Below are 14,378 nucleotides of genomic sequence, written 5' to 3'. Positions count from 1 at the left end.
ATCTAGTTGCTGTGAGCTTGTTTGTGTAGCAGAAGGGAGGGGGGCAGTGAGGGAGATGGGGGGAGGCCCACGTGAGGTCGCTCATCCTTCCGGGAGGCTTTGCTGGTTAATGAAATCTCTGATTTGTTGACTGGGGGAGGGCCCCTTTGGCTGACATTAACAGCTGATGGGGACATCGGTGTGTCAGGATGCCAAATGGTGACAGTTTGGACCTGCACCAACGGAACAGGGTATTTTCCACCCTGATTGCCTCCAGTTCAAATGAGAGTGGGTTTATTTGAGTCAGGTGGATCTGGGACACAATCAGAGAGAAAAGCAGAGGTGGCCTTCAGGGCTGTGTGTGCACGTGTGTGTATGTGTTGGCGGGCCATCATTTGTAATTCCACATTTATAGAATTCGCAGGGCTGCGTGCATTTTTAAGCTTTATTTGAATCCTGATGCTCTATAGACAGGCCAATTGTTTCTCCCCTGAGGAACGCAGGCCCCAGAAGGATGGGGGCCCGAGCCCCCATCTGGGGTCTGCTGCAGAGCTTTGTGCAGGAGGAATATTTCTCCAGCAGGAAGCCTGTTTCCCCGGGGTGGGGGTGGGGGGAGTTTCCCTAGTACAGTGCATGCTGAAACCCAGGCTAGGAGTCGATGGTTCTTTCATTTTTGCGGGGAGAGAGAACTGGGGAGGTGGTTTAAAAAATAAGGTTTCCCAAACACACGCTACTGTCTGAAAGGCCCTTCAGAGGGCGGGCACGTTTGGCTGCCTCAGCTGCGGTTTTAAGAGAGGATTAGCAAGGATCTGGCTGTGCCTCATTCCTCCCACCTTTCATGCCTTCCCTGGAGACCCTCCCCAAGGATGGGAAGGGAGCGGGTTAAGGGGCTGCAGTGGGGGCAGGGAAAGCTCCTTCAGCAAGGTGAGCCTTTCTGCTTAGGCTTACCTCCAGCGAAAATCGGTGGCTTTCACCCCAGGTTAACACCCGCTCCAAACACCCATCAAACTGTATGTTGATAACTTGATCAGTTCCAATCACGCATTGCTCCATCAGTCCAAAGTGTTGGCACCTGTCACTAGCTGTGTAGCCAACCAGTCCAGAAAGAGTGAGGGAATAGAGGTCTGGGGCACCCCTCTGTCACACTGGGGTGGGGTGGGGGCAGCTGTTCTCCAGCCTTTTCCCAGGTGCCGGGGAAACCAGATACTTTGCATGGAGGGTCACTAACCAAGTGTGGGGTGGGGCCAGGTGTGGCACATGAGGGGCTTGTCTGTTCCCTTTTGAATGCCAGGAATCTTATAGCTCCAGGAAACCTCTATGGGCAGCACCCCCAGACACCTGGTTAGGGTGCTTTCTCTGGGGGCGTGGCCAGAATTCACAGCTTCTCTCCCAGCCCCATTTTTCATTTATTGGTCTGGATTAATCACCCCCTGTGTAACCAGCACTGAGGAGAAGAGCGGCCACGGCCCCTGCCCTCAAGGAGATTGAGATGTGGGGTGGAGAGTAGGTGCTGAGGATGTTGAGTGCAACTCACAAGTGCCAGGGTTGCAGCTGAGGGAGAGCCTGGCTGCAGTCTGGGGGATGGGGAGCTGTGAGTGGGTGGGGGAAGTGCATCAGAAGCCGACTTTGGCACTAGGCCTTGAAGAATAAGGATTTCACAGTGGAAAATGACATTCCAGGCGTTAAGCATGAAGGAATCATTCCACGATGAAGAAGGGAGAGCCGCTCTAATTATAACTGACACACTGATTTAAACATTTATTCACTCCAACTACACAAATACACATGCAAATACACACTCGCAGCACAAACAGCAGGGAGGGGGCATCCTGGGGGCTCCAACTTCAGTTGCAGCTGGAGTCCTTCTATTGAAGAGGACTCTATTTTTTTTTCTGATCCAGTCTAGCATCTGATGTCACACAATACACTACCACACCACACATCCCAGTGACCAGTGGTCTGTGGCCAGTGGCTAAGATTTGTTGGCTGGGGGAGGGCCCCTTTGGCTGATGGGCCCTCAGGGTTTCCAAGATGGTCTCTGATTTAGGTTGAAATGACCTCAGTCTCGTCTGGAAAGAACTCTGTGACTATTCCTCGTGGTGTGTTGTCCTAGGTCGGGTTCTCCAGGAAGCAGGCTGTGGTTGGAGATTTGCAGGGAAGGAGAGCTGTATCAGGGAGAATAGGATCAATACCTATAAGGGATATAGGAGGCTGAACTGGGCAGAGAAGTTGAACTGGGATGAGATTGCACTGGAATGTCAGCTGATCCCACGAGGACCACTGGGACTGTGATATCCCTGCTGAGTTGTCCTGAAATTGAAAGAAGGAGGCAGTGTCTTTATACTCCAGCATCCATCTGTTGTCAGAAGCTGGCTGTCCATGGGAAGGGAGGTGACCTTTGTTGAAACCAACTCTGTTGCAATACCAAGAAGGGGAGATGTTCAGCATCTCAGAATCTCAAGGATGCTCACATCTTCAGCAGCTGTCACTGGCAGCTAGGAAAATGAAAGCCTCAGCTGGGAAGGGGGGATGGGGAGGTGCTTCATAGACTTGTAGATGACTCAACAGAATCTGCTGCCTTAGGTCAAGGCCTCCAGGTCGGGGAAGGCAGACCCTCACCGGCCTTCCAGGCCATGCCAGGCTGAGAGATGCTGGCTCAGGGCCCTGCCTCAGGCTCTTGACTCACCTCCAGGCACATTTAGGAACTCTAAATTACACACATAGACATGTACACGGATTGTTCACTGTGTCCTTGACTTTTGATTCAACTCTTTTATATGTTGCAATGGTCTTTCTCACTGAGGCTAGGCAGAGAGAAAGCAGTGTGTTCTCACATGCACTCATTTACTTTCCCCTTTCTCCAGCCCTTTGATAGAGGCAGGTTAGGAATTACCATCCCCATTTTACACACTGAAAGACTGAGAATGAGGGAGGTTAAGTGACCTGCTCGTGGCACACAGGTAATAAGTGGGGAACCTGAACCCGATAAACAGCGGGATCCCTTTACAGTAATCACTTGGGAGAAGAATGAATCCTTAGCCTGTAGGCTAATGGTTCCCAACTGTGATAGATCAGCTTACTATTTCCAATTCTGACACCCTCCCTGTTAGGAAATGATACATCCATAGCTTTTGCCATGTAACTTTGTGGTTCTTCCAACTGGAGTCAGCTATATTTCCTACCTCCTTGATGCTAGACTTGACCATGAGACTCACTTTGGCTAGTGGAAAGTTAATGGCTTTGATGTACACTGAGGCTTTCCATGTGCTTGCATGGTTTGGCTTGGCCTCTTATGCTCTACCCATCACCCTGGGGAGAACTTCTCCTGCATAGCCATTTGTCTGGATGACCAAAGTACAGCAGATCTAAACCTAGTTTACAATCTGGAGAGGAGTCCGATGGTGCCAGCTGAAATCAGCTAAATTGCAGCTGATCTGCAAATCTGTGAGTGAGAAAAACAAATGTCTGTGGTTGTAAGCTACTGGGGATTGGAAGTTTGTTTGTTACGTGGGAGTATCACGACAATAGCTGACTAATACACTAACTCAGGTTGTCCTATAGAATAATTGGGAAGTTTAAAAATATACCTATTCTCAGTTATTACTCCCAGAGATTCCGATTTAATTGGTCTGGGGTGGGGCCCAGGCATCATTTTTTTTTGTTTAATGCTCCCTAGAGGATTGTAAAGTATGGCCATGGTTGAGAACCATGAGTTCAGGCCAACAGGGTCACATTAGACTGTACCTATATGTATTAATCAGGGCTGGGACTAGGAAAATGATGGCTTTTAATCTATCACAGCTGTTCTATTCAGCGCTCCTCTGCCTTATTACTCCTCTCCCCTCCCTCTATCAGTGCCCCTTCCTTTTCCCTTTAGACACTCTTCTTTCCATTGTCCTTTATACCTTGGTGTGAATTCAGATAAAGGAGTTGCCTCCCCTGGGATTATTTGCAATTCAAGTTTCATCTCTATATTGTGGAATAAAAGACTCATCTTCCGTTGAAAGGTTTGTGGGTAAAACTGAGCAGAAGAGGTTTTTTGGGCAGAGACGTTATCCCAAATCCCTCTCAAACCAGGAAACCAGACCTACCAGGGGCAGGGAGGTGTGGGATGGAATGAGAGGGGCATGATACTGTGACTGAGGAGCAGCCAGCCTGTGACTTCCAGGGCAACTGGAAGATTTGCTTGTTCATGGGACTTATTTTTAATGCATAGACATGGGTGGGATCTAGCTGTGGTGGTGGTCTGCCTGCTTGAGGGTCTTGTGGAATGTTCTGGGGGAAATGCAGCTACTGTTCAGGGCAGCCTCATGATCCCTGCTCCCATCTCTATAGGCCTCTCAGTCTCCTATGCCACAAACCAAGCCAGAAACAAGCTACAACAGGCTCCTCCACTACCTTTGGGGCCCAAAGTCCCCTCCCCAGCTATTCTCCTTCCCCCTCTATTGCTCCTGAGGGTCCAGACACTCCTCCTTTAGGTCCTGTAACCCCAAAGGGCTGATCTTACTCTCTTTTTCAGGCAACAGAGCTTGATCATCTACAACTGGGCTCACACCTTTAAATCACAAAAATCCCTTTACATTCTGGCTTCAGGGATGCCCACATTGGCCTTGTGGCTTTCCACTTTTGATCCTTAAACACAGAAGGTCCATTCCACTTAGACTGGCATGATGTCATGCCTCTGTGAGGACTCATGTTCTCAAAGGGAACCCGAGAGATTCCCTTGTACTTCTCTAAATAAAGTAGAAGTGAAGACACAAGTTTGATCTCTGGCAGCTCATTCAGCTACAACCTTTTGTTCCTGAAGGTTAAGATGATACAGGAGACATCTGTGGCACATAAGGACGTAGTAACAAGCACTGTTTTTGTTACCTCTCTAGTATTTTCTCTGGGGAATGGTGCAAATGATAGCACTTAGGGAGGCACTGTGATGTACCCCCCAGGCCCCCTTTAGGGAAGTACTGGTGGGCTCAACTGCTGGGAGTGGTATTGAGTCTTCAGCATCTTCATTGGTAGGGGCCCTAGGTCACACCCCTTCCTGGGGCAGCTCATGTCTGATGACTAATCAATGTGATGGTATAAAGGCCTGGCCATATCAGCTCTATGGGGACAACTCTGAAGGGCCATTCCAATTCCAGAGCTCCCCATGCGGAGCTTGGGGGACCAAAGTCTTGACTTTCTGAGCAAAATGGGCCAACCCCCCTTTTGCTAACAGTGGTCTGAGCCCCTCACTTTGTGATGATCTTGTGATGAGCTCACACATTCTTGGTTTCCATTTTTCCTTATCTCCCATCCTGCTCTGAGAGGGTATTGGTGTAGCACCAGCTGAAGAAAAGTGTCATGTCCTTGTCATGATTGTGCTTCAGTCCTGCTTAACATTGTAGATAACAGTTCACAGAACTTGTGGCCCTAGGTTCCCTGTCATCAGCAGGAAATTTCCCCACTTCTCAGCATTTCATATGGATACATTGTGGTGTTCTCCATCATTAGAAAGAAAGCATGTGTAATCCTGGGAAGAATTAATTCTTGATAACGGGTGGTCTCAGAAATGACTAGATAGCACACTCAGAATCACCAGATGATGATGATAATAATAATAATTATAGCAAAACAATTGTGCTGCATTTATTTTAAATAGTTGTTTACCTTTCTCGTTATAGAATTTGGAAGCAGGGTTGTTAGCAAATAGGAAAATTTCCTGATTTGAGCTTTGCTTCTTATATCTTTCCCTGTGGGAAGACGCTTTCTGAGCACTGAAATGGTCAAAAACATGCCTACATGAGACAGCACATGCAAGGATGCAGAGGAGACCCGGGAGTTGGTTTCGTTAGCTCAGCTATTTATTTTGTAACCTGAAAGGATGTTTGTGTTTTGGCCTCCCCTTTATATGGTAATAGCATCTTGGTGGTTATTTGAGAAATAAGCTATCTCCTGTTTCAGTGCATGAGGTTTGGTTGGGGCAGATGTGTATACCCTTAGCTCTAGGGGTGAGCATGCGACCGAGGTTTGACCCATCAGCAGAGGCCAACCACTAGCCATACAGTGATTTATTCATAGATAGGCATGTGACACAAGCCTGGTCAATGGAACCTAATTCTGGGACATTGGTTGGAACTATTTGAGAAGAGAAGCACTCTTTTGGCTGTAATTTCCAAGGTAATAGGTAATAGGATACAAGCCCGGAGTTGCCAATGGAATATCTGTGTCACTGCTTCAGAGAAGCTTTCCCGACAATGAACACAGAGGAAAGCAGAACCAATAAATGAGAAGGAGAATAGAGACAGAATGAATATTAATGATATAATTTGAACACTTAGATCTAGCCATACCTGAAGCCAATGCCTCTTGACTTTTTAGTTACACGAACCAACAAATTCTCTCTTTTAAGATAGTTTGAATTGAATTTCTGTGGCTTTCAACAGAAGAATCCTAATTGATCCAGTAACTCAGAGGCTCTTTCGCCAAATATGTGAGGCTGAGTGGGTCAGCTAAATCAGGGAAAAGGTACATGGGGAAATAGTGATGGAATACCCCTGGTTTCTTTGATTGTCTATTCTAGGAGGTTGACACTGTGTGAGTGATTGACTGAGGAGGCCTTGAGAAGCTTGTGCCCTCTGTGGTAACCTGTTACATTGCTGGCTCCCGATGAACCGGTACACAGGGTACTGTGACTGCCTCCACTTTATAGGTAAGTCAATGCCCAGTACTCATGCCCTTATATAATGCCTTGGCACACTGAGTGTGCAGGCACATCCATGTAACTTGCTTTGGCCAGAGGAACATTAGCAAGCATCATGCAGAGGCTTCATAAGTGGTCCTGCATTGGAGTTTGTCTTCCTAGAATGCTCCCGTGTGCTACTCAGTAGCCATGCTGTGAGGAAGCCCAAGCCAGCCATGTGGAGAGGTCACAGGGAGGAGAACCTCAGCAACCCTGCTAACAGCAGCAACAGCCAATATGACTATGAATGAGATCATTGTGCACATTCATCCGGCCCCAGTAGAGCCTCCCGATGGCTGCAGCTGGGTGAGCGACCCCAGCTCACAAAACATCTCCCTAGTTAGCTCCCAGACTCCTCAGATAAATAATCATTTGTGATTGTTTTAAGCCACTAAGTTTTGTGATGTTTTGTTATGTGGCACCCTTCCAACTGAGTGATAGCTAGAGTGTTAATGAGGATAAGTGATTAAGAGCTCTACTGGGGTTGGTGACATGTGCCTGGCCCATTAAAAGGGCCAGTGGGTTTGTACCCCACTACTGGTACCAAAAAAAAAAAAAAGGGCCAATGGTTGGGAGAACTAGAACTCTGGGGGAGGCAGGGATGTGTATACACTAAAGCTGACTTAGGCTGTATAGTTTGGTGAGGGGGTGGTGAAGTTCTAGAACTCTGATGGGGCTCCATAGAACTCGGCACTACCCTTTAGGGCTTATGTTTTCCTGCTGTCTAGGACTCTGCTGGCTTCTGGGGAGACGCAGGACATAAAAGCATTGAGAGGCAGGACTTTGCAAGTCTCAGAGAGTTTTAGCAATAGCAGTTCTCTGTCTTCCCAGTGAAGAAGTGAGAGGTGGTGGTCTTCATGCATCCTACCTAAAGGTGCAAGCTTGGAGATGCTAGGAAACCACAGGAAAAACATGTGGCATCTAGGGAACCTCCCATCTCATTATTTGGACTAGAGAAATAGCCCTCCAAAAGATCAAGTCAAGAGGGGCTAGTCCCTATGATATCTCAAAGCCATCTAACACTTATTTTTGTCTTTTTGTGTGTGAAATATAAATGAATGAATAAACAAGACTCTGAATTGGGTTGGTGGGGACTGTGAGGGGAGGACTTTGAGACTGGAAAGAAGTTTTTGGATTATTAAGTCTATTTGCTAATAGTATTAATTTCTGAAACTTATGGAGTGTTTCCTCTGTGCCAAGCACTGTGCTAAGTCCTTTACATGCCTCATCCCATTCAATCCTCATTACAATTCCTATAAGCAGGGTACCGTGATTGCCTCCATTTTATAGGTAAGTCAATGTGAAAGTGACTTAGGTGGGGTTTCCCCAGAAGCAGACCTTGATCCAAGATTTGCAAGTGATACCTGAAAAGTGGTGAGCCCAGAAAGCACCAGGAGGAAGTGGGTGGTATGGGGAAAAGACGAGAGTAAGAGAGACAGATAGTAGCAGGTTCTTGCTGCGGACAATGGAAGCTCGATCCTGCTGGAGAACTCCCGAAGACAGTGTGTAGAAGGAGTTGTTGCACCCAGGGGTGAGGGATCTGGGATATTTATCCTCCAACTCCTGACCTTGTTGGCTGAAGATTGCTCCTGGGAGTCTCAGCTTGCTTGGCACCTCCATCCTGCCCAGTGGAAAGTGGCATTTGCTCCCACAGCCAGAGAATGCCCTCTTGGCTTCTCGCAGGTTCTTGCAGCAAGAAGCTGCCAGCTTGAATGGGAATAGTGAGTGCCAAGCACATGCAAGCTGGGTACTGGCGTTATCTGCTACATTAAGTACTTGCCCAGGGTCATCTCAATGGTAAGTGGTGGAGCTGCAATTTGAACCCAGTCAGCCTAATTCCAAGCGTATGCCCTTGACTTCCACGTTCCTCGGCTTCTCTCTTGGTGGAAAACAGCAGACATATAGATAGCACCTTTTCTGATGACCCACTTTAAATGGTGCTAAAATAATTATTCATTCTAATAAAGGCAAAGCCACAGTTTCAACACCTTGAAAGAACACCAGTGAGTCTATGAAATAAATATATCCTGACACAGCCCTGAGTTGCTGCCATTTTAGAGAAACACTCCCTGCGGCCGCTGACTTGCTGCTCAGAAGGCCCTTGGAGGCAGGCTCTGCCCTGGGTGATCTGCATTCCCCAGGAGAGGGTATGACTGGCCCCATCCAGGTGAGGGCAGTGTGATCAGAGGTGCTGGGCAGTTTCTCAGTTTTGAGAGCTTGGTAAGCTGCCCCATTATAAATGCCTTTAGCAGGCTGCAGCGAGCCAAAGGGGTAAACATGTGATACATCTAACGTGCCAGGACATGCCGCCTCTGCTTGGGCCCCCATTGTGGCCGCTGCCTGCTCCAAGACACTGTATGTTGGCTAGGTGGTGAGCAGCATGGTAGGCAGAATCCACCCATTCAAGGAAAGAAGGGGACAGGGCGGCAATGGAGAAGAGAATGCCAGCAGGTTCCACTGTTTGCTAGAGAAAACCTTGGGCCTCAGGAAAGCACAAAACCCATGGAGGCAGAGATTAACCCCGCTCCTCTGGAGAGAGCCTTTCCAATCCGGCTTCAGGCTATAAGTAATCCCCAAACTGCCTCAGAGCATCGGCCCTTTGTGGGCAGGGCTTGGAGAATAGCTGCGGTGGAGAGCTTGAGAGAGGCAGCCTCAGGGACACTTGGGGCCTGAGGAACAGCAGAACCTACGTGCTGGCAGGTCCCTTGGAAAGCACGCAACCCAGCCTTTATTCTCAGACCGAATCTGAGGCTCAGCTGCCTGGCCTATGGCTGCTTAGTGGTAAGGGAGACAATTTGCAACCAGTGGCAGAAAGGGACAGGCCAAGCAGGCATCAGGTGTGGCTTCTGTCCCCTCTTCCCTCATTATCAGCTCAGCTCTTTTTTTTTTTTTTTTTTGGGTCTGTCTTTTACCCTCCTCCTGCCTCCAAGCTGTCAGTTTCCACAGGAGATGAGTTTCCATAGTGGATGAATTTCAGAGCAGGTAGGAAATGTCTCACCCGTCTCTCTGGAAATATATGTTTTTTTGAACCAGTCTCATCAGTATGATGAAGAAATAGAGAGCAGATCTAATCTATTGGCGTGTTTTTCTAATTACCAGATTGATTTACCAGAGAAATCTCCCCAGGAATTTGACTTCTCTGCAAGGTCTTTGCAAGCTCTAAATTTGTTCTCTGAAAAAAGCCCAACTAAATCCTCACAGATTTGGGGGAGCTGGGTCCCTTTAATCAGGGCCCAGAGCTTATTTGTTTTCTAATGGAATCTGAATAGAATTTAACACGCAGCCATTCCATGTGGAGTGCATTCATATTTTTAATTAACAAATTAGGAGCTATTTTGCTCCCCTTTGAACAGCAGTCACGTGGGCCTGGTTCCTTTTCGGCCAATTTAGTCAACTTGGACGATTTTAATTACAACAGTCATGAGCACCAGAAATTCCTGCATCTGACAGATTCGCGACCTGGTCCATTGACTCTCATTTAAAAGCAAGTTCTCCATGAACAGAGATCTCCAAGGGCACTGGTGGGTGTCGGGAGAGGGGGCTGGGCACTGTGCCTTGGGTACAAGTAAAGAAGACCCTCATTTTCCATTTTGAACCCATTAGTGCTGATTACAAAGTGACCAGTTGTCTCTGGCCCTGCCTTCATATTTTTAAAAAGTGTCCCTTGGTGCAGAACCGCTTCTGAAATGTGGCAAATTGGCCCTAGCTTTTTTCCTCAGGAGCTTGGCCTTGTTCCCTCACTTCTCAAACTTTATTACACAGAGAAATCTTCTGGAGATCTTGTTAACAGGCAGATTCTGATTCAGTTGGCTTAGAGTGGGGCCTGAGATTCTGCATTTTCTTTTCTTTTTTTAGAGATGGGGTCTTGCTCTGTCACCTAGGCTGGAGTCCAGTGGCATGATCATGGCTCACTGCAGCCTCCACCTCCTGGGCTCCAGCGATCCTCCTGCCTCAGTCTCATGAGTAGCTGGGATGGCAGGCATGCCCACCACACTCAGTTAATTACAAAACATTTTTTTTAGAGACGGGATCTTGCTATGTTGTCCAGGCTGGTCTTGAACTCCTGGGCTCAGGTAATCCTCCTGACTCAGTCTCCCGAGTAGCTGGGCTTACATGCCCAGCAAATTCTGTGTTTTCAACAAGCATGCCAGTGCTATTGGTCCGAGGACCACACTTTCAGGAGCAAGACTTTGGCTGATTTGTTAGTTTCTGGAGAGTTCCGGAGTCTAGAAGAGGGCCAGTTGCCTGAAATGTGCTCACATAAAGAACAGGTGCAGTGACTAAGTTTCAGTGTGGGAAGACAGATGAGAAGGGAGAGTCCTTGCTACAGTCGCATATCTCCTTGGGGTGCTGCAGTGCCAGAGATACCTCCTACAACACTCTCTGGCCCTCCCTCAACATATTCCTCATCCAAGGTAGTTGCCTGAGCCCTCGAGAAATCTCCAGTGGCCCTTGCTGACCATTATAGAGCAGTGAACCATGTGTGCAAAGGGTTGAAGAGTGAGCTGGTTGAGCAGGGGTCTGGGTGAGGCCGGGAACTTTGTAGGAGTTGAGGCAGCCAGCAAGTCACGTGGGAGGCAGAAAACACATGGGAGTCAGAAACCACATGGGAGGTAGAGAGTGTCCATTTTGGAAACAAGTCTGTCCCCCAGCCCTCCCTGTGCTGGCAGAATGGATGCTGAGTTAGCAAAGCAGACAGAACTCGGGAATGCAATGTTCCCTGAGAGGTTGCAATCAAAAGGGTCCCAGCCCTCCACCCCCTGCTGAGAATTCTGTGAATTTATGATGTGTCGACAGTTTGAGCCCTAGCACATAGCAGTCTGATGGGCTACAATTAAGAGTGTGTGCTAAGCCCCTCCCTTTTCCTCCATGATGTATTCATGGAATTTATGTGGTATCAGCAAAGCGAGCAATGTGCACATTGGGGGCAGGAATTTTAGAACTATGATGTAATCATCCCCAGAGAAGTCGCCATGAGAGGAGAAAAGAATAACTGTAAAGATGAGTTAAAAATCCTAAGCTTACTTGGATCTGGATTTCAAGCAAACAAACTATGTATCATAATTATTTTTATGACGTTTTTGAGACTATTGGAAATTTGAATACTGTATATTTGATGACATTAAGGAATTTTTGTTAATTTTGGGGTGTGAGAGTGCTATTACAGCTGTTAAACAGAGAGGTTGTATCTTTAGTGATGCATACTGAAATATTTATGGATGAAGTAATATGCTGTCTGGGACTTGTTTTAAAATAATACAGGGACAGGAGGAGTGGATGAGAGCATGAAAGATTGATCATGAATTGACAATTGTTGAAATTGTGCGATGGGTACATGAGAGTTTATTATATAGTGTTCTATTTTTGTATATGTTTCAATTTCTCCATATTAAAAAGTTAAAAAAATCCTAGTGCACATTGTTCATTTTGCTGATACCACATAAATTTCATGAGTACATGATGGAGAGGAGAGAGGAGATGAAAAAGGAAGGGAAAGGAAGAGAAGAGGAGATCAAGACTGTATACAAGATGCTGCCCACTTCTCCTCTACACTCTGGGCTGGGAAGGAAGAGAAAATGATCAGAACATAATGAGCCAACCCAACCACATCTTGGTGATGCACTGCAAAGGAAATGAATGATACTTTACTTTTGAAAAGTGTGTGGGGGCTTAGCTTTTTACTCTGTCTGGGGAGAGAACTCCAGTTTATTCTGGAATATGTCTCCACAACTCTGATTTATTTCATCCATCTGTCTCTGTGGATCTCCTTCTGGCTTTGCAGGTAAGTAGGACCTTGGGGGGCCATCTTACTGATTTATTTCACGTCTATCCCCACCCAAGGCTGGTAGTCCAGCTGCCCTAAGCAGACCAGAAGCCTGACATTGAGAGTGTTAGGGATGAGATTCTGAGTTGGGTAGGTGGGCTGCACTGTGCCCATCATAGCCAAAGCTAGCCAAGGTGAAACCTATTATTTAGCCTCAAACTGAGTTGTCCAGGGAATGGTGAGGAGAGGGATGAATATGTGATTAGGTGGCATAAAACTGGGGTGGGAGCAAGTACAGGAATGAGTTTCAGTAATTTTTGCTCAGGGTCACCCAAGTTTCCAACAATGGCACTGTTAGCAAAAATTAACCTGGCTCTGCTTTAATTGTAACAGTTAAAACTTTACTGAGTATTCACTATGAATTCAGCGCTGGACTATCACTTTATAGGATTAGTACCTTTGAAGTAGGTATTTATATTATTCCCATTGTTCAGAGCAGGAAACTATGGCTTAGAGAATTTAAACTACTTGCCCAAGATATACAATTAGTACCAGTCAGGATCAGAGGTACTTAGGGCACTAAAGGCAAGAAGACCCTCACTCTCAGGGTTGAGCAAGGGCTGACCCTTATATTGTGCACCCTAGGCATCTCGTTGGCCTCACCTAGCCTCAGCTCTGGTCAGGGTTCAAACCAGGTCCTTACAACTTCAGCATCTACACTCCAGAATGAGCGCCCAGGGTTTTTTCTTCTTAGCAGCAGACTGATTGTGTGGGGTGCTTGTGGAGGGGGGCATGATTGAGGGAGCAAGAACTCTAACCTGGAACTGGTAGGATAAAAAGGGAAAGAGAAATAATTAGTAATCCCTTTGTACTTTTTCATGGTAGGTTCATCCCTGAACTGGGTCCTTAGGATTATAGTCTTTATTGTAGTGCTCTGTTCTCTCTATGTAGTAGCACCTTACTTGGGTATTGAAGGGTGCAGATTTTCTCACCTTAGCCTGTCCAGGCCAGGATCTCTGCATTATGATACTGGGGACTTTCACCTCAAATTTTTCTTAATCAATATCACTTGCACCAATGATCAGTCCTTGCAGTTGGGGACTTCTCTGCTGTTTGTAGCTATTTTAAAATTAGACAAAAATCCTTTGCTAAGGCCTTTTGCCCTATACACGGCTAGTGGGGTGGAAATTAGTTCAAACCCTTTGGAAGGCTGCTTAGCCATATCTCTTAAAGCAAACCCTAAGTTTACCCTACAACTCAGCAATCTCGCTTGTAGGTATATGCCACAGAATGTTCATGTCAGCAGCTTGATTCATGATAGTTCCAAACTAAAAACAGCCCAAATGTCCATCAATATGAGGATGGGGAAGTAAGCTGTGGAAATCTAAACAGCAACAAAAGAGGAAGGACCATGGATGAATCTCATAAGGAAATGTTGAGCAAGGAAGCTAGTCACAAAATAATATATAACATATCATTTATTCTATTTATAGCAAGTTCGAAAAACAGGCAAAACTAATCTACAGTGATAAGGATCAAAACACTGGCTGCTTTTAGAGGATAATTGATTGGGCATGGGTGCAAGGGAGTTTTCTGGGCTGCTGGTGATGCTGTATCTTAATTCTTATATTTAAAAAAAAGTATTAGTTTTATCTCTTTTTCATTTGGAGGGTTATTTAAATGCCTCCTCAACAGCACAAGGTTCTCGCTTGCAGACAACAGCATCTGCTCGAAATAGTTCAAGCAGAAAGAGATTTATTAAAATATATTAATTAAGTAGCTAATGAGTCCCCAGGAGGGCCAAAGACCTGGCCTTGGGTGGTTCAGAGGCAGGACAAGGCAGCCAAGACAATGTAGCAGCAGGAAACACCTAACCACACCAAGTGAACGTTGTAGCTGGAACATCCCTGACCCCTC

The sequence above is a fragment of the Symphalangus syndactylus genome, chromosome X, assembly GCF_028878055.3.
Source record: "Symphalangus syndactylus isolate Jambi chromosome X, NHGRI_mSymSyn1-v2.1_pri, whole genome shotgun sequence".
NCBI classification, from domain to species: Eukaryota; Metazoa; Chordata; class Mammalia; order Primates; family Hylobatidae; genus Symphalangus; species Symphalangus syndactylus.
Note: the sequence above shows the minus strand (reverse complement) of the source record.